The sequence below is a fragment of the Callithrix jacchus genome, chromosome 5, assembly GCF_049354715.1.
Source record: "Callithrix jacchus isolate 240 chromosome 5, calJac240_pri, whole genome shotgun sequence".
Classification (NCBI taxonomy): Eukaryota; Metazoa; Chordata; class Mammalia; order Primates; family Cebidae; genus Callithrix; species Callithrix jacchus.
The window spans coordinates 5,721,684-5,741,374 of record NC_133506.1 but is presented as its reverse complement, the minus strand read 5'-3'; the positions used below and the strand labels follow the sequence as shown (position 1 = coordinate 5,741,374).

The following is a 19,691-nucleotide window of genomic DNA, read 5'->3' as shown; positions in this document are numbered from 1 at the left end:
TGGCGACTCGTGTGTTTCCACCACTGGGGGATCTTCTGCTTCGTGAGTGACCAGACTTTGTCTGAAAGTGTGGCGTCCTCTAGTTCTCCGCGCCTTCCCCTCTCTTTTTTTTTTTTTTTTTTGAGACGGAGTTTTGCTCTTGTTGCCCAGTTGCCCAGGATGGAGTGCAATGGTGCAATCCTGGGTTACTGCAACCTCTGCTTTCCACGTTCAAGTGATTCTCCTGCCTCGGCCTCCCCAGTAGCTGGGATTATAGGCATGTGCCACCATACATGGCTAATTTTGTATTTTTAGTAGAGACAGGGTTTTTCCATGTTGGTCAGGCTGGTCTTGAACTCCTGACCTCAGGTGATCTGCCCACTTCAGCCTCCCAAAGTGTTGGGATTATAGGCATCAGCCACCCCACCTGGCTGTTTTTCTTTTTTAATAATGTTTGAAAGTCTAGAATCATTTTTATGTGCTAGATGAGAAATTTGATGTGATGAATCAAACTCAAGTGTCTGCATCTCAAGTGTATTTATAGAATTATTTTTATGTTTTCTATTTAGATTGAATGTCAGAGTTTTTTATATTTATCTTTAAGCAGTAACCCATTATGGGTATGAAATGAATAAAAAAACTTAAAATAATATTTATCTTTAAGCGGTGAGCCATTATAGGTATGAAATGAATAAGAAAAATAACTTAATGTTCAGAATTGCTTAAATAAAAACTTCAGACTGAAAATTATCAGAATTTAGGTGAGCATTAAAGGATTCAGGCAGCATTCAAAACTGGAAGAAGTTCAGAGAGCTCTGCTTTAGCAGCAGGCTTTTATAGACTGAACGCAGCAAAGTAAAGGAATTATTTGATTGGCTACCGCTAGGGATTTGCCTTATTTGGATGTGATCCAGTGGAAAGTCCCTACTTAGAGGTTTGTTTCTGATTGGTTAAGCTTAAGTTTTGTTTTATATTTACACTGGGCTTCAGTTTGCTTACTAGGCACTGGAGCCAGCTGTCTCAGACTAATGGCTGCCCAATTAAATAAAAAAAAAATTATAATGGCGTATAGTTGTCATCATTAGAGGAAGAAACCAAAGAAGAGACTGTCTTGAATGTGATTGTTAGATCATGGACTAATATACATGTTCACTTAATACCCACAAGTGTGTCTGAATGTCTTCATACTTTCTTGTCATGGATGGGGCCTATTTTTCTTTCTGATTTTTTATTTTTTTTGGGGGGGGATACAGTAAAATACTTAGGAGTTCTTGCAACTTTTTATAAGTTGTTTACATTTTTCTCCAGTTGTTTTATCATTGTGTGTATTTTGTATGTATACCTTTTTTCCTGAACCACTCTGAAAATGGAAATATGCTCTTTTATCCATAAATACTTAAATGTAAATACTGAAATGTATATATTCAAATATGTGAATACTGAAATCAAAGGCATTCTCTTACATAACAACAGTAAAATTATCAAAATCAGAAAATGTAATAATACCATACTATTAACCTAATTCACAGATTATATTCAGATTTTATAAAGTATTTCAATAATGTCTTTTATCGCCTTTATACTTTAATCCAATTCGATCTGTGATCACACACTGAATTTAACTAGCATGTCTCTTTATTCCTTGTCTTTCCCCTTTCTTTTTTCTTGTCTCTTAGAGACAGGGTCTCACTCTGTTTCTGAGGCTAGAGTGCAGTTGTACGATTATGGTTCACTGCAGCCTTGACCTCCTGGCCTCAGGCGATCCTCCCACCTTGGTCTCCTAAATAGCTGGGACCATAGGCGCACGCCACCATGCCTGGCTAATCTTTTTACTTTTGGTAGAGATGGAGTCTCAGTATGCTGCTCTGGCTAGTCTCTAACTCCTTAGCTCAAGCTGCCATCCCAGGTCTCCCAAAGTTTTGAGATGACAAGTGTGAGCCACCGTGGCTCTTTAATCTTCCCTATTCTAAAACAGTTCCTCAGCCTGCCCGATCCTCCACTCCTCCTACTTGCGTTTCCTTGACCATCACAATTTTCAATACAGACCAGTTGTTTTGTACTTAATTTGGGTTTCGTTGCTGTTTCCTTTTGATTATATTAATGTTATGAATTTTGGGCTGAAATACTATAGAAGGGATGTATTCTCCTTAATGCTTCGTTTAGGGAGGCACATTATCAGTGTGTCTCAATACTAGTGATTGGTTAATCATTTAAAGGTCATGTCTGCCAGGTTACTACACTGCAGAATTACTGATTTTTCTCTTTGTGATTAATTAGTAATTTGTTGGATGTATTTTGAGATGATGTTGACTTTTTTTTAAATTTCCTGTTTACTAGTAGTCTCAGCATCCACGTAGTGATTTTTCTTGTTTTTAATTTTTAATTTTTTTCTAGAGACAAGGTCTCACTATATTGCTGAAACAGATTTTGAACTCCTGGTCTCAGGTGATTCTTCCACCTTGGCCTCCCAAAGTGCTGGCATTATAGGCATGAGCAACTGCACCCAACTAGTGCTCATTTTCTAATTCCATCATTCTTTCTATATTTACATGTTGGCATTCTGATGAAGGAATGTTTTCCTTTCTTCCTTGTTGATTGATCAGAAAAATTATGGATTATGCTGTAATCAGTTGCTACCATTCTTTATTTTGATCCTTAAATTGTTGCACAATTCCAGTGGTAGTGCTTTCTAACTGGCTTTAGTAGTTCTTTTGACATACTCTCATTTCTGAGCAGTCTGTTACTTTCTTGCACAAGGTGTTGCATGCTTATCTTTTGCTTTCCCTGTCCTACCCAAGATCAGCGATTTCTCCAAGGATCCTTGGTTTTAGTAAAAAATGTAGTTTGGAAATCAAGATGTGGATGTTCATTTTTACAAGGGGTCACTGCTTCTAGAACCTCTCAGCAAACAGCTAGGAAATGTGTATATGAAAGTGTATTTACATGTGTATTTCTATGTCTATATTTTTTTGAGAGACAGGGTCTTACCCTATCACCCAGGCTGAAGTGCCGTGGTGGGATAGTTCACTGCAGCCGCAAACTCCTGGTCTCAAGCAATACTCCCACCTTAGCCTCTCAGGTAGTTAGGACTGCAGGCATGCCCCAACATAGCTGGCTAATTTTGTAATTTTTTTGTAGAGATGGGATCTTGGTATGTAGCCCAAGCTGGTCTCAAACTCCTGCCCTTAAGTGTTGGTCTCTCAAAGTGTTGGGATTACGGACATGAACCACTGTGCCCCGCCACATTTAGGTCTTTTATTTCCCTCTCTTTTTTTTTTTAATTTTGAGACTCTGTCTCCCTCTGTCACTCAGGCTGGAGTGCAGTGGCATGATCACAGCTCATTGCAACCTCTGCCTCCTGAATTGAAGTGATTCTCCTGCCTCAACCACCTGAGTAGCTGGGATTACAGGTGTGTGCCATTTTGCTCAGCTAATTTTTGTGGTTTTAGTAGAGTCAGGGTTTATGTCATGTTGGCCAGGCTGGTCTCAAACTCCTGGCCTCAAGTGAGAAACCCTCCTCAATCTCCCAAAGCACTGGGATTGCAGATTTGAGCCACTGCACCAGGCAGTTATTTCTCTTTTAATGTAGGTTCTCCTCTAACTCTCTCCGTCTCCCTTTCTTTTCCTAAGAATCTGGGGTGCTTGGACTATAAAGTTTTCCACATTCTAGACTTTGCTAATTGCATCGTCATCTTGCCATTAACATGTTCCTACATCCCCTCAATGTTTTATAAATTGGCTCAATCAGATTCATTTTTCCTTGTTTTTTGGGTCAAGAATGCTTCATTAGGAGGCATATTAATTTCCAGATGTCTCTCATTTTATAATACTGGCAACTGATGATGATAAGCTAGAGTCGTTTTTTTCATTAGGGATATGCAAAATGATGATATTCCAGGTATATTATTTTGTCATTTGTTAGTTGGATTATTTCAATAGAGATCAATTTTCACCAACTCTTTTGGGGAGAATTCTTGCATCTTTTATTTTAGATTCAGGGGTACATGTGCATCTTTGTTACATGGTTGTGTTTCATAATGGTGAGGTTTGTGCTCCTAGTAGGCCCATCATCCAAATAACCAACATCGTGCCCAACAATTTTTTTCAACTTAACTGGAGGTACAGTTCATATAGGAAGGACAGATGAAATGCTTGATTTACCAGATTTTAGAACAACGAGTTTGGTTCTCAAGTATTCTCCAAAAGACAAGTAATCAATTAGTTTTTTTTATAGGTACTATTCTGAACTCGTGATTTAAACATTTTGTTGTGTTTCAATCAATTTCAGTTTCTTTTCTTTCTTTTTTTTTGAGATGGAGTCTCACTCTGTCACCCAGACTGGAGTGTAATGGCATGATTTTGGCTCACTCCAGCCTCTGCCTCCCGGGTTCAAGTGATTCTCCTGCCTCAGCTTCCTGAGTAGCTGGAACCACAGGCATGTGCCACCATAGCTGGCTAATTTTTGCATCTTTAGTAGAGATAGAGTTTCACCATGTTGGCCAGGCTAGTCTTGAACTTCTGCCCACCTTGGCCTCACAAAGTGCTGGGATTACAGGTATGAGCCACCATGCCTGTCCCAATTACGGTAATTTTTTATTGCTCCTGAAATTATCCCATCTTTTTTAGTGGGAGCCTCTTCACATTGACTCTCTCTGTGTCCTTGGGGCATAACTCCAGAAGTGCTTGATAGCCTAGTTGCTTTCTGTTATGACAAGTTTTGTACATTTTTAGCCATGTACCTGGAGTCAACTGTTTCCCCAAAGAACCCTACTTCCTATTATTGGGAAATGCTATTTAGGTTCCATAGTCTGGGTGCTAGATGTGAAAGACCCATCTTTTTCTTTTAAAGTAACAATAAATTTGAGCCTGGACTCTCACCTAAAAAATAAAATAACAATAAATATTTATCATCTCATGTGGTTTCTCTGGGTCATAACTCTGAGATGCCTTAGCTGGATGGTAGTGGCTTGGTGTCTGCTGTCAAGATGGCTTACTTACATTGTGGGCAATTTGATACTAGCTATTGGCAAGAGATCTTCCATGTGGAAGGCTCTTAGGACTGCTTGAGTGTCTCCATGACATAGTAGCTGGCTTCCTTGAGAACAAGTGATCCAAGACAGCCAGCAACATCTTTGGATTCATTTTCTCATCGACGGTGGGTTATAGTGCTCTGGCTATGGATCCAAACAACCTGATGCTGACGCTAGTTATGTGGCATTAACTTTTTTAAAGATTACTTTCCTTAGCTATAACTTTGAGAATAATACCTACCTTATAGGTCCTTTAATATAGGACCTTGGTGGCAATGCAGGGAATTAGAATAGTCTTACTCTTAGTGAGTACACATGGCAAACACTGAACCTGCTGCTCTTACAATATTATCACCATCACTGGTATGAACTGAAGCCCTAAAACCTAGCCATTAAGTTGTCCTTGACAGAAATTGTCTTCCTTCCTGTTTGCCAAAAATTGCCGTGACAGAAAAATTGGTCACAGATTGCAGATATATCCCAAGTATGGTAGAAGGTTAAAGGTTAGAGAATTATAACCACATCTGTTTGATTTTATATATATATATATGCAGAGGATCTTTCATGCCGAATCTTTGTTCATGTAGATTTTAGTTAGGGTATGTGTCATGTAATATAACCCTGGAAGAAGCCAAGACACCACCCCGCCTTGCCACCATCTATTTTCTGGTTTTTGGTTTTTTTTTTTTTTTTTTGAGACGTCTCGCTCTGTCACCAGGCTGGAGTGCATTGGCGTGATCTCGGCTCGCTGCAACCTGCGCCTCCCAGGTTCAAGAGATTCTCCTGCCTCAGGCTCCTGAGTAGTTAGGATTACAGGTGTGCACCACCATGCCCAGCTAATTTTTGTATTTTTAGTAGAGACGGGGTTTCACCATTTTGGCCAGGATGGTCTGGATCTCTTGACCTCATGATCTGCCTGCCTCGACCTTCCAAAGTGTTGGGATTACAGGCATAAACCATGGTGCCCAGCCTTTCTTTTTCTTTTCTTTTTTAATGATGGGGTCTCACTATATAGCCCAGGCTGGTCTTAAACTCCTAAGCTCAAGCGACCTGCCCGCCTTGGCCTCCCAAAGTGTTGGGATTACAGGTGTGAGTCACCGCACCTGGCTGCCACCCTCCCAATCTTTTAACTTTTTATTTTAAAATATAGATTTACAGGAAGTTATAATGAGAAATATACAGGGTGGTCCATTGGACCCTTCACCCAATTTGCCCCAGTGGGAACATTTTCTGTTACTATAGTATGATATCAGTTGTCAACCATCGATTTTCATTTAGCAGAAATTGACTGAGCAGCTATTATATGCTAGCTCTTTAAGGTATAAAGGATTAAACTCTGACCTTATGGGTTTCTGTCATCTCTCTGGATTTTCACTGTTATTGTTCTAAAAATATGTTTTGTTTTTGGCTGCTTATCGTTGACACTTATATTCGCAAGTTATTTTAATGTTAAACATTATGTTATTTCTCACATTTATATTTGCTCTGTTTTAAAACAATTTTTCATTGTGTTCCCATCTTCCATTTATAATCTTCACAGTATCAGAACCATGTTGCCTGCATTGTCTTATTTTAATCACGTGCCAGTTTTGCAGTGCTACCAAGTCTGGGTCTGAGAGGCAGCTTGTGTGAATCGTTTACATACATTTCTGTTTATATTCCCCAAATTAATTTGCAACTTTATATTTTTCTTCCAATTACATGTTTAAAACAGATTTTTAATAATTTAAGAAGGAATTTGTCGTATGTAGGATTTAAAAACTGGCTCAAAAAGCAGAAGCTATTAAACAATAGCAGAAATCAAACAGTATGTAGGACTTTAAATGGTAATTACTAAACATTTGAATGTTCCCAAAAATGTGAGTCTGTGTGTCTGTGTGTGTCTCTACATGTTACTCCACTAGGGACTTGCACAGATAGGTTTTGCACAATATCCTTGCTGTTATTGTCAGCCATAAACAAATTACACGTATTTAACAAGTTAATGTCAGATTGGCCAGGAGCCACCGGGAGGTGTGTACTTAGTGACATCAGCTGGCAAAGAGCCCTGGTAACAGGGAGGGTTGGAAGGGTAGTGAAGAGAGAGGAAGCAGGAGGGAGGGAGAAAAAGAGAGAGACAGAGAGAGACTGACTGTATCTGGGGATTCTGGCAAGGTGAAGAGCTGGTCTGTTTGGCAGGACCTTCCCATCTGGGATCCATCTGTGTTTCCCTGGAATGGGACAGGCAGCTCTAGTCAGTGAGAAATCGCAGATGTGAGAGAGCTGACACATGTCCAGCTAATGAAAGGAAGAGGAAGGCTGGTCTCCGATTGAGCTTTGAAGATTAGGAGGAGAAAAAGGGGAGCTTTTAAATATCTGTGTCAAATAAATTTGGTATATTTAAGAATCTGGATTGTTTATAATCTGGGCGTTTGGGGTAAGTACATTTTAATTTAGTTTTGGGGGTTAAAGTGCACAATTCTCTGCCTTTCAAAGCTTTTTGCTTCTTTCAGATTACGATGATATGAATGTTTTTTGATATTTGATACAAGTTCAGCCTTTCTCAGTTTTGTTTTAATGCTTCATTTTATTTGTTTCTCATTTTTCTGTTGCCACCTTTATATTTGAATGTCATGCTTTTTTGAATGCAAGATTTAGTTAATAATCAGATGTAATGTATGAATTCTACAGCTAGAAAAGTAGTCCCACAAATATTTCTTGAAGGCTTTCCATGTTGGATTGTTCTGTGTTATTTAGAGGGAATTCTTTTTCCCTTTAGTGTGCATAATACAAATAGGCCGTGTTAAAAAGATGGCTCGTAAGACACTCTATTGTCAGATTTTATTTCGGTATATGCAGGCAAATTACAACTAAAAGAGATTGAAGCAAAACTAACAGCATCTCTGCATTTTAGATATATCTCTTTGTAATTTATGCTTTGCTCCTTTGCTGTTTTCTTCTATTTACTTCCTACATATAAAATAAATAACATGAACAAATCTGACTTGAATTGTGAGTTTGGGGTAGTCTTGTTATTTAGTAAATTCATGTGCATATCACTATGTACTGTGTTCTGTAGTCCTTGTTAGTTTGTGATGCCTATTTTAAATTTTTGCTATTTCTTTAATATTTATGTATTTTAGAGATGGGTCTCACTGTGTTGCCCAGACTAGTCTCTTAAACTCCTAGACTCAGGTGATCCTTCTGCCTCAGCCTCCCAAAGTGTTGGAATTAAAGGCATGAGCCACTGTTCCTAGCCACTTTTTGCCTTTCCATACATTGTACTCATGTTTTGCCTCTGAATCCAGGCCTCCTTTTCATATTCTATGGCAAGAACGTAAGTTTGGGAGTTACACAAACTGTATAGCCATTATTCAGTCATTCTTCATCTCAAGCAAGCCACTATTCTCTTTGAATCTCTATTTTGTCTAATTCCTGATTCATGTTGTTTTTGGGGAAATTTGTCTGGCACCTGGCACTTAGTTTCAAGAGTTCTAGATGTTCACTCTTTTTGCTGTGATGGGTTCCTAAACCCCTTGCATTTTGAACTTCAACTCTTGGTCAAGAATGGGTCTGGTCTGTGGTTCTAGTTTTCAGGGCGCCCTTCCTCTTGCTGTACTCCTCTCCCAGATTGTCTGCATCTGTTCTGAATGTTCTGTGTTATCTTCACCAAACTATACCAGAACAGAAGAATTTTGAAAAAGTCAACAAGCAGGAGTGAGGTACTGAATTGTACTGCTTTGTGACAACACTGTTTAAATTGTTCCCCCTACCCCATGACCCCTGCTGGAAAATTCTGTTTTCCCCGCCCCTGTATTACAAGTCATGCAAAAATTTTACCATTTCTGAAATAGGAACTTTAAAAAATATTTTTATTCCTTAAAGTTCTTCAGCCTTTATTTATGTTAATTAGGTAAATAAGTGGGTAGTATAGTATTATTCAATTTCTTCCTTCAATTTTATATTTAGATTCTTGAGGTGGAGGGGACTTTTTTCTTTTACTTTTTTTTTTTTGAGACAGAGCCTCGCTCTGTTGCCCAGGCTGGAGTGCAGTGGTGTGAACTGAGCTCACTGCAACCTCCGTCTCCCAAGTTCAAGCGATTATTCTGGCTCAGCCTCCTGAGGAGCTGGGGTTACAGGCACATGCCACCACATTCGGCAAAGTTTTTGTATTTTCAGTAGAGACAGGGTTTCACCATGTTGGTCAGGCTGGTCTTGAACTCCTGACCTCATGATCCACTCACCTCAGCCTCCCAAAGTGCTGGGATTTCAGGCGTGAATCACTGTGCCTGGCCCTCTTTTTCTTTTCTTTTTATTTATTTTTTTCTTTTCTGGAGACAGGGTCTCACTCTGTTTCTTATGCTGGCATGCAGAAGCATGATCATGGCTCACTGCAGCTCTGACCCTTTCAAGGCTCCGGTGATCCTCCCACCTCAGCCTCCTGAGTAGCTGGGACCACAACATGCACCACCACGCCCAGCTAATTTTGGTATTTTTTAATGCAGCTTGGGTTTTGCCATGTTTCCCAGGCTTGTTTCAAACTCCTGGGTTCAAGCAGTAGTGCCTCCCCAACCTCCCAAAGTGATGGGATTACAAGCGTGAGCCACCACACCTGACTTGGAGAAGACTTTTTTTTTTTTTTTTTTAAGATGGGGTTTCATCATGATGGCCAGGCTGGTCTTGAACTCTTGACCTCAGGTGGTCTACCCACGTTGGCCTCCCAAAGTGCTAGGATTACAGGTGTGAGACACCTCGCTCGGCCAGAGGAGACTTTTAAAATGGAACTTTTCTCAAGTTTTCTTTTATACCAAATTGACTAAAATGATTTCATAAAAATTTGGGGGCATCTCTTTTGATAGGTGCATTGTTCAGCAAGCATCTTTGGGACTTTTCTGTATACTTGAGAGGATATAGTGTTTATACTGAATTCACATGGTACTCCTTCAGTGAGAAAGCACTTTCCATTGTAGCCCAGGAGACTTGAGTGGGAAGAAAAGGACTTAATGCAGCCGGGCTCGGTGGCTCACGCCTGTAATCCTAGCACTTTGGGAGGCCCAGGTGGGTGGTCACCTGAGGTCAGGAGTTCATGACCAGCCTGGCCATCATGGTGAAACCCCATCTTAAAAAAAAAAAAAGAAAAGAAAAGGACTTAATGCTAGTGTATTGTAGGATCAGGTCTTCTACAGAGGTCTTAAAGGGGATTTCATGTGACTGTGTGTCCATGCCAGGAATATTTCTGGTGCTAGAGTTTCAAGAAACATAATAAATAAGAAATAATATGCATTTTAATATGTGAAGATTCACTCACTATAAATAAAGTTGGGTGATTAAAAGTCCTGCCAGGACCTGACAGTTCAGGAGCGTACTGCTTGCTATAGAGGTTTGCAGATATATTTGAGTTGAATACTGGAGAAAATAATGGTTCTTTCTGAAGATTATGAAAGCATCCTGAGAAGCTTACTGCTATGAAATGAGGAAATTCTCCTAATTTGGCTTCCAGTAATGACCCAAGGATATTTTCATAGTGAGGGTCCTTGTTGGGCTGGAGGCACATAATGCAATAATGCCAATCAACTGGAGATGGGGATAATGACGTTTAAGTGGCTTTGCTGGAACATCAAAAAATACTTCCGAGTGAACAAATTTATTTAATACACAACTGGAAAAATTCAAGTAGATCTGAAAGATTGGTTCATTAATGGTTGTTATAAGGGTACTCAATGTTAGAAGTACTCATAAGTCCCCAGAGATGACCTATGGACAGTGTCAGGATTGGAAAGGATCCTCAGGGTAACCTAGTCAAACACATTATTTTATAGATAAGGAAAGTTGAGGAAGGATAATGGGATGGAAAATAGTCTCCCTGGCTCAGAGTTCAAAACCCTGGTTACTGGCTGAGCTTAGACTAGAATTGTGTTGAGTTTCTAGGACACCTTTTTTTTTTTTGCAGGGGGTGGAGGGTGGGGGACAGAGTCTCCCTCTGTCGCCAGGTTGGAGTGCAGTGGCACAATCTCAGCTCACTGCAACTTCGACCTCCCAGGTTTAAGTGATTCACCTACCTCAGCCTCCCAAGTAGCTGAAACCTGAAGCGTACCCCACCACGCCTAGCTATTTTTTTTTTTTTTTTTTTTTTTTTGTATTTTTAGTAGAGACGGGGTTTCACTATGTTGGCCAAGATGGTCTCGATCTCCTGACCTTGCTATCCACCCGCCTCGGCCTCTCAAAGTGCTGGAACTATGGGTGTGAGCCACTGCACCCGGCCCAGGACACCCATTTTAAGAATGTTTCTTTGAATTGCCTGTTATATGTGACAGTATGGTAAGGGATTTTTTTTAAAAAGGTGGTACCTCAGAGAGGAGATAAAATGTACAAAAAGTGGCTGGGCGCAGTGGCTCATACCTGTAATCTCAGCACTTTGGGAGGCCAAGGTGGAAGGATCAAGCCAGGAGTTAGAGACCAACCTGGCCAATGTGGCGAAACCTAGTCTCCACTAAAAAATACAAAAATTAGCCGGGCATGGTGACATCCACCTGTAATCCCAGCTACCTGGGGGGCTGAGGCAAGAGAATCACTTGAACCTGGGAGCTGGAGGTTGCAGTGAGCCAAGATCGTGCCATTGCACTCCAGCTTGGGTGACAGAGTGAGACTCTGTTTCAAAAAAAAAAAAAAAAAGTGCAAAAAGTAGTGAGTCTTGAAAATTAGTACCAATTGAGGGAATCCGGAGGTAGCATTTGATCAGAATTTTAAAAGGATGGGAAGGATGTGGATCTCTCATATGTGGAAGGAGCACAGTGGCAGGATGGAAAAGTTCCCTTTCTTCTGGAGCTCAGTGCCTTAAATTAAACTTTATTAAATGCATAATTACATAGTATTCATTTCTATCATGTTTTGAAGTATGTCTAGCTGTTGCTGTCTTTCCAAATCCAAGATCAGTTGTTTACTTCTGAGATACTTATCATTATGCATACATAGCCATCTTCTCTCTCTTTTTTTTTTGAGACGGAGTTTCGCTCTTGTTACCCAGGCTGGAGTGCAATGGCGCGATCTCGGCTCACCGCAACCTCCGCCTCCTGGGTTCAGGCAATTCTCCTGCCTCAGCCTCCTGAGTAGCTGGGATTACAGGCACATGCCACCGTGCCCAGCTAATTTTTTCTATTTTTAGTAGAGACGGGGTTTCACCATGTTGACCAGGATGGTCTCGATCTCTTGACGTCGTGATCCACCCGCCTTGGCCTCCCAAAGTGCTGGGATTACAGGCATGAGCCACCGTGCCCGGCCTCCATCTTCTCTTTTATATGTGTGATTTATATACCAGGAAGCCGTGATTTAAAAGGTTTCTACCATAATGGACTCTGGATTGTTCAATTTTCCCTCCAAGTTCAAGTCAGCGAATAAAGGAATAAGTGATGGTTGTATCTTGCAGAAAAACAACCTCCTATAACTGGTGGTTATATTTTCACTGGCTGTTGGACTTGACAAACAGACTTTTGAGAACTATATTATGACACAGACTGATTCTGGGAAATTTAAAATGCATATGGATTTAATTTTCCTAAAGCATGCCAAAACCTGCAAAAGCAACTCTTTGTGTTTTGTTTAAAGCAACAGCTAGTGGAAATCCTGTTATCATTTAATCCTCAGCAGCTTGTTAGAGATGCCTGGCAAGGTGGGATAAAATTCTGTGTATGTGCATACATGTTATCTGCCGTTGTCTCTCCTAGCTGGAGCTCTGCAGCAAATGGCGTATGTACAGTAGTCTCCCCTTACTCAAAGTTTCACCATCCAAGGTTTCAGTTACCTGTGGTACAGTACAATAAGACATTCTGAGAGAGAGAGACCACATTCACATAACTTTTATTGCAGTATATTGTTATAATTTTTTAAATTGCTGTTAATCTCTTACTGTGCCTAATTTGTAAATTAAACTTTATCATAGGAATGTATTATAGGAAAAAACACAGTACATATAGGGTTTGGTACTGTCTAGGGTTTCAGGCATCTATTGGGAGTCTTAGAACATATCCCCTACAGACAAGGTGGGGACTACTGTATTTTCATTTGATTGTGGTAGTTAGGATAGATGGAGAGAAGATGGTGAAAGATTATGTGTGGGCTTTGACATTAGGCTGTGTAACCATAGCTAATTTGACCTTCACCTCTAACCTTCCGTTTTCTCAACTGTAAAATGGGAATAAAAATGAGTTCTATGGATTTAATTAGAAGCTAGCATGATACTTCACTATCATGCTGATCTTATGATCAGCACTCAATAAGATTTCTCTTTCCTTGGGATTTTTCCTAGTCCCCCTAAAACACTGGAATCACAATAACTAAAAGACTTACTTAAAATGGGTGTCTTGGATATTTTTACTGTCTCACTTGAGACTGACAGAGAACCCACTTCCTTAACTAATTCTTAGTCATAGGAGAAGGGTGCGTGTAGAGAATACAGCAGCCTTAAAAACTCAAACCTGTTGCCGTGTGGCAAGCTGTTAACGTTTAGGGACCTTGCATCACTTACCCTGCTGGAAGAGCTGGGGGATGGGCTGCTTTGAGGGTGACAGATGTGTCCTCTGCTGTTGGCGGGCGCGTGCCGGCTCTGTCCCTCTGCTCCCAGCACCAGGTGCAGCCATTGTTCTGGCTGGTCTCTCTTCATCCGGCCTCGTCTGTTACTCTGCTCTTTCTAGCTCATTGTTTCTGTAGGAAATTAGCATTAAAAACCCATCTGAAACCCCCATGTCCCTCAACTGCAGGTGACTGTTATTGGCCCCAGCTGCCACCCTTGCGCTTGATTACTTCCATATGGGTCTATGCACAGAAGTAGTAGCCATTTATTGATTTCCACCACAACCCCAACGTCTATTACTCAAACTATAATACCCTGAAATCTATTAGACCCCCAATAGGCTGTATAGCTCAGTTGGCGCTACAACTGTGATGAACGTTTTACAAGCAAAACTAATTACACCCTTTTCCCCACCCCCATCACCTCCTCCCTAAATACTAAATGTAGAAACACCAGAGTGTCAGAAGTTGAATAGTAAATTTTTTAAATGTCTGGAAATGAATCTGTTTCTGAGTAGTAAAACTTTTAGACTTTGGATGGGATTTTATGGGAAATTTTAGTCAGTGCCTTAATATTTCATGCCACACCCATAATATTCAAGCAAATCATGTCTCAGTAGGCCCTTAGGGTGGGGGTAGGCCACACAAAAATTTTCATCACTTGCTTTTTGCTTTATTAAATTTAACTCAGTGGGCAGTATGTTAGGAAAAGGACCTAGTTTAAAAAGATGTTTTTTGGGAGAAAACAATATGCAGTCATTATTAAATGCTTTAATTTTGCATGATTTTGTTGTTTGTCCTCTGTGTTTACACAAGTAGTTGTTCTAGTTTAGTCATTGGAATAACCACCACAATGAGAAGGTCAATGTTTTAGACTTCTTTCTTCCTTCATCAGTAAACAAATTTAAGTGTTCCATTTTGGTTATTAACAGGTAATAAATGCTCCTTCATTTTAAGCAGTGGAGAAATGGAAAGGTAGAGAAGTCAGTAAAGCGGAAGAGTTGCACCAGCCTTCTCTGACTCCAAATGAAGTGTACTTTGATTTGAAGTTTGGAGCTAGTACCAGTTTGTAATGTTGACTGGTATTGCTATAGATATTACTGTCTTAAAACCCTAGATAGAAGTTTAAGGACAATCCAAAGTTGTTACTGACTTGGATGAATTGTGTTGTGACCTTAACAAAGTCACTACCCTATCAGTGAAGGGTATTCTGATAGCCTTCACAAGTCAATAGCCCTGGAAGTCAAGAGGGAGGTCATTGATGTTTGCCTGCTGAGAGTTCAGAGTTCAGCAGTGTAACCCAGTTTTAAAGTAAAATCTTGAATTTACGGCATTTTAAATTAAATTATTTGATATTTAGGACATTTAAAGTAACAATTTCAATGTTTTAAACTTAGCTGCATAGAGTTTTTCTCATGACTCTGAAATATAGGGCCATTTCTGTTGGAGTAAATAAATGTCTTTTTTTTGGCTTTCTTCTTTCTTTTCTTTTTTCTTTCTTTATATTCTATTTCTTTTGGAGTTTAAGAAGGCACTAGAGCCAGGCCCTGTTGTGTGTGCCTGTCATCTGAGGTACTCAGAAGGCTGAGGCAAGAGAATTACTTGAGCCCAGTCGTTCAAGACAAGCCTGGAGAACATGGCCAGATCTCATCTCAAAAACAAACAAACGGCCGGGCACAGTGGCTCACACCTATAATCCCAGCCACAGCAGGTGGATCACCTGAGGTCAGGAGTTCGAGAGTAGCCTGGCCAAAATGGTGAAACCCTGCCTCTAGGCATGAGCCACTAGTTCAAGACTAGCCTGTCCAAAATGGTGAAACCATGCCTCTAGGTATGAGCCACTAAAAATACAAAAAATTTAGCCAGATATGTTGGTGCACATATGTAGTCTCAGCTACTGGGAAGGCTGAGGCAGGAGAATCGCTTGAACCCAGGAGGTAGAGGTCACCGTGAGCTGAGATTGTGCCACTGCACTGCAGCCTGGGCAACAAGAGGGAGACTCCATCTCAAAAACAAACAAAAAATTGTACTAGATGTGAAAAGCCTCTGGCAGCCAGCGTTTTACCTGACAGCTCCTATGAAGGCAAGCCTCCAGGTAGAGCAATGTGATTATATTTAGAATAGGTTAGGATTTGTAATATTTGACAAGTTTTTTTTCAGAGGTTTGTAATCTGCTCCTTCATTTTAAGCAGTGGATAAATGGAAAGGCAGAGAAGTCAGTAAAGGAGAAGAGTTGAGATTTGCACCAGCCTTCTCTGACTCCAAATGAAGTGTACTTTGAAGTTTGGAGCTAGTACAAGTTGGGACTGTTGATCAGTATTGCTATAGATATTGTCCATATCTATAGGTGAGTATATATGCTGTTAGCCCTTCTTTTTGGTACTTAGGAAGAATGGGGGTTTTCTTCAGTGGACTTACTGATTCTTTCATTCTGTTACTGTATACACTGGGAAACACAGTTGAATAGTAAAAGGAGTTTGTGGTCTAATGTGAGACTCATTTCCTTTTCATCTCTTTTAATTTTACTGAGTTGTCCTCTGTCATTCCTAGGGCTGATGCCACAGTGAAACTGGCAGTAAGTTTTCTTGCCCGTGAATGTGAAGTTAGGTTTTCATAAGCAAATTGTATTTCTCTCTCCCTAAGTACATAAGCATGGCAAATAGCCACATGTGCTTTGTCTGGGCCCTAGGCTCCTCACTTGCCTTTCCCTAGTACTGGCTATTCTTCATGTCTAAAGTAGGGAAGACAACAGACTTGGTTTGTGATTGACCTAGAAATGTTCATTTCCATCTTTATCTTGGAGAATGAATTAAAGTGTTTCCCTGCCTTCCCATCCAAGCGAACCATTTCTAACAACAAATCTTTTTATGTGGGTCCGGAGAAGGAACAGAGAATTGGTGATTTGCCTTGGGAATTTCGTTGTTTTTTTAGAGTCAGTTTCAAACACTTCAGTAAAAATGTTTAAGGCTCTTTGACTTTTTTGATTTGTTTCATTTTAATGCACTACTATATTTTGTTTTCTCACATTTTGTATGCACAAATCAATATATACTCTTAACTGGATAAGTGAAAATAGTGGGTGAGTTTAAAGACAGATGTTTCATTTTTCTTATTTTGATGATAACTTAAAATTTTAATATGTATTTTACATAAAGTCTAAAACATCAATTCATAGTACAGAGGTCTTAGAATACTTCAAATTCAGCTACTACCTTTTTCAATACATTACTACTGTCGAAGATTTTGTTTCCATTTTATGTGTTACACTCCCAGCCAAAATAATAATTACTGTTATTTTTAAAGCTGCCATTAATTTAGGTTTACCAATATATTTATCTGATCACATTGCATATTTATCACAATTTTTCCTTCTAGGTTAATTTTCCTTTCTACCAAATATATCTGTTAATAATTCTTGGAGAATCTGTAAGTAGTACATTTTTTGTTGATCTGAAGATATCTTTATTTCACCTTTACTTGAATGATAGTTAAATGAGGTTAGAGTATAAAGGTTGACAGTTATTTTCCAGCAGCACTTGGGAGTGGTGATTTCTTTTCTTTTTTGTTTGTTTGTTTTTGCCTGCCCACAACAAACATTATATTCTTTTCTTTGTTTTTGAGTTGGAGTCTCACTCTGTGGCCCAGGCTGGAGTGCAGTGGCATAATCTCTGCTTACTGCATACTGCGCCTCCCAGGTTCAAGCATTTCTCCTGCTTCAGTCTCCAGAGTAGCTGGGACTATAGGCACCCACCACCACACCTGGCTAATTTTTGGCCAGGCTGGTCTCAAACTCTTGACCTCAGGTGATCTGCCCACCTCAGCTTCCCAGAGTGCTGGGATTATAGATATGAGCCACCGTGCCTGGCCAGGAGTGGTGATTTCTGTTGTTTTGGAGATTTGAAGTTGTTTTTTGTTCCTTTTTCAGTTATTTTCCTGTGGACTCATACAGTGTGTAGCCTTTTGTGTCTGGCTCCTTTCACTTAGCATTACACGTTTGAGATTCATCCATGTTGTTGTCTTGATCAGTAGTTTGTTCCTTCTTATGACTGAGTAGTATTCCCTGGTCCTAGGAAGCCCTTAGCTAAATTTTAACCCCTCAGTTAAAATTATATGAGAGGCCGGGCGCAGTGGCTCATGCCTGTAATCCCCACACTTTGGGAGGCGAAGGTGAGTGGATCCCTTGAGCACAGGTTTTGGAGACCAGCCTGGATAACATGGCAAAACCCTGTCTCTACAAAAAATATAAAAATTAGCTGGGAATGGTGGCATGCACCTGTGCTCCCAGGTACTTGGGAGGTTGAAGTAGAAGGATCACTTGAGCCTGGGAGGTCAGGGATGCAGTGAGCTATGATCACGCCACTGCACTCTAACCCGGGAACAGAGTGAGACCCTATCTCAAAAGCAATAGCAACAACAGCAAAAGCTTATATGAGGAGCTGGGCATGGCGGCTCACAGTGGCTCATGTTTGTAATCCCAGCACTTTGGGATCACTTGAGACCAGGAGCTCAAGATGAGCCTGGCCAACATGGTGAAAGTTGTCTCTACTAAAAATATAAAAATTAGCAGGGCATGGTGGTGCACATCTATAATTCCAGCTACTCGGATGCTAAGACAAAAGAATTTGCCTGAACCCTAGAGGCAGAGGCTGCAGTGAGCCAAGATTGTGCCACTGTACTCCAGCCTAGGTGACAGAGTGAGAACCTGTCTTTAAAAAAAAAAAAAGTTTATATGAGGAAACATCTCATAAATTTTAGAATAATATCTATAAATTAGATGGTGATAGGGTATTAATGTTAATTATTTTGATACTATGCCTATATAAATATCCTAACTCTTAGCAATTACACCCTGAAATATTTAAGCATAAGGGAATATAATGTTTTCAGCTTACTCTCAAGTGGTTTAGATAAAAATACAGGTAGAGGGAGAAGAAGAGTGATTTTTATAAATGGATGAATTAATTGGTGAATTTAGCCAAATAATATTAAGAAAATTATTTGCATTCTTGCAAGATTGATATTATTTCAAAGTAAAAATTTTCTAAATGCAAATAAAAGAAAATACTGAGTCATAGAAGCCCATTAACAAAAAAAAATGGGTATGAAGTTAGGTGGTTAATTTAGGACTGTCTGAAGAAGTAAATTGAGTTGTGTGCTAAAAAACAATGAAGTAGCTTGGTAGATATCAGAGATAAGAATATTCCAGTGCAAAGGCTCAAAGATGGGAATGAACTCGATATGTTCAAAGAATAGAAAAATGGCCAATGTAGGTATAATGTAGTGAATGAAGAGAAGAGGGTAGAGAGACAGGAGACAAGCTCACATAGAGCTTTGTAAGCCAGTACAAAGCTTTGTAATCCAATGGATTCAGATTTCATTCTGAGTGGTGGGTAACAATTGAATAGTTGGGGTAGTAATGTGATCTGATTTACATTTTATAAAGATCATTCTTCCTGTGTGGTATGGAGAAAGAATTTTATAGGGCATGGTTGGAAACAGCAAGACCAGAAGTGAAAAATGGCAAGTTTGGACCAGCTTTATGGCAGGGAAGATAGTAGAGGACAGATGATTTGGTATATTTTAGAGGAAGTTGAGTTTTCTGAACTTGTTGATGGATTGACTGTTGAGAGGGGGAGGAGTGTTTTAAAATAATTGGCAAATCTGTCCTCCTTGTTATTCATCCATTTATTTAAATATTTAGGTGCCTACAGTGTGCCAGGCATTATTCTAGGTACTGGAGTTACATCAGTGAGTAAAGCAAAGCCCCTTTCCTTGTGGAGATTAAATTCTAGTAGAAGAGACAGGCAGTAAAGATGATTAATAAGTAATATGTGTGTATCCTAAAATGTATGTTTATGTGTATTTAAGATGTTTTATAATATAGTTACAAAAAAATGAAAGTGCTAAAGAGAAAGGGTTTAAGGAGATCAAGGTTATTTTGAGGAGGGTAAGGAGGGTCCTCACTGAAAGGTGGTTATTTTAAGAATGCAAAGAGATGATGGATATAAGCATTCAGCACTGTATGTGAATTGTTTCTCACTTTTTGAGTACTTGTTATTATTTTGAGACAGGGTCTTACTCTGTCACCCAAGCTGGAGTGCAGTGGCGCCATCATGGCTTACTACAGCCTCAACTTCA

General features: G+C 39.8%; 1 protein-coding gene across 5 annotated transcripts in view; it reads left to right on the top strand.

The window, feature by feature from the left end:
• Positions 1 to 19,691, top strand: part of CBFA2T2 (CBFA2/RUNX1 partner transcriptional co-repressor 2) — a 150,155-nt gene that overhangs the window by 57,711 nt on the left and 72,753 nt on the right. Inside the window, exon 1 of one of the 5 annotated variants that reach the window (XM_008995520.5) lies at positions 7,083 to 7,425. The exons of the other annotated variants lie outside the window; for them this stretch is intronic. The gene's annotated coding sequence lies outside the window, so the exon portion shown is untranslated. Of the gene's footprint in view, positions 1 to 7,082; positions 7,426 to 19,691 lie in introns of those variants that run through there. 5 annotated transcript variants of the gene reach the window in all.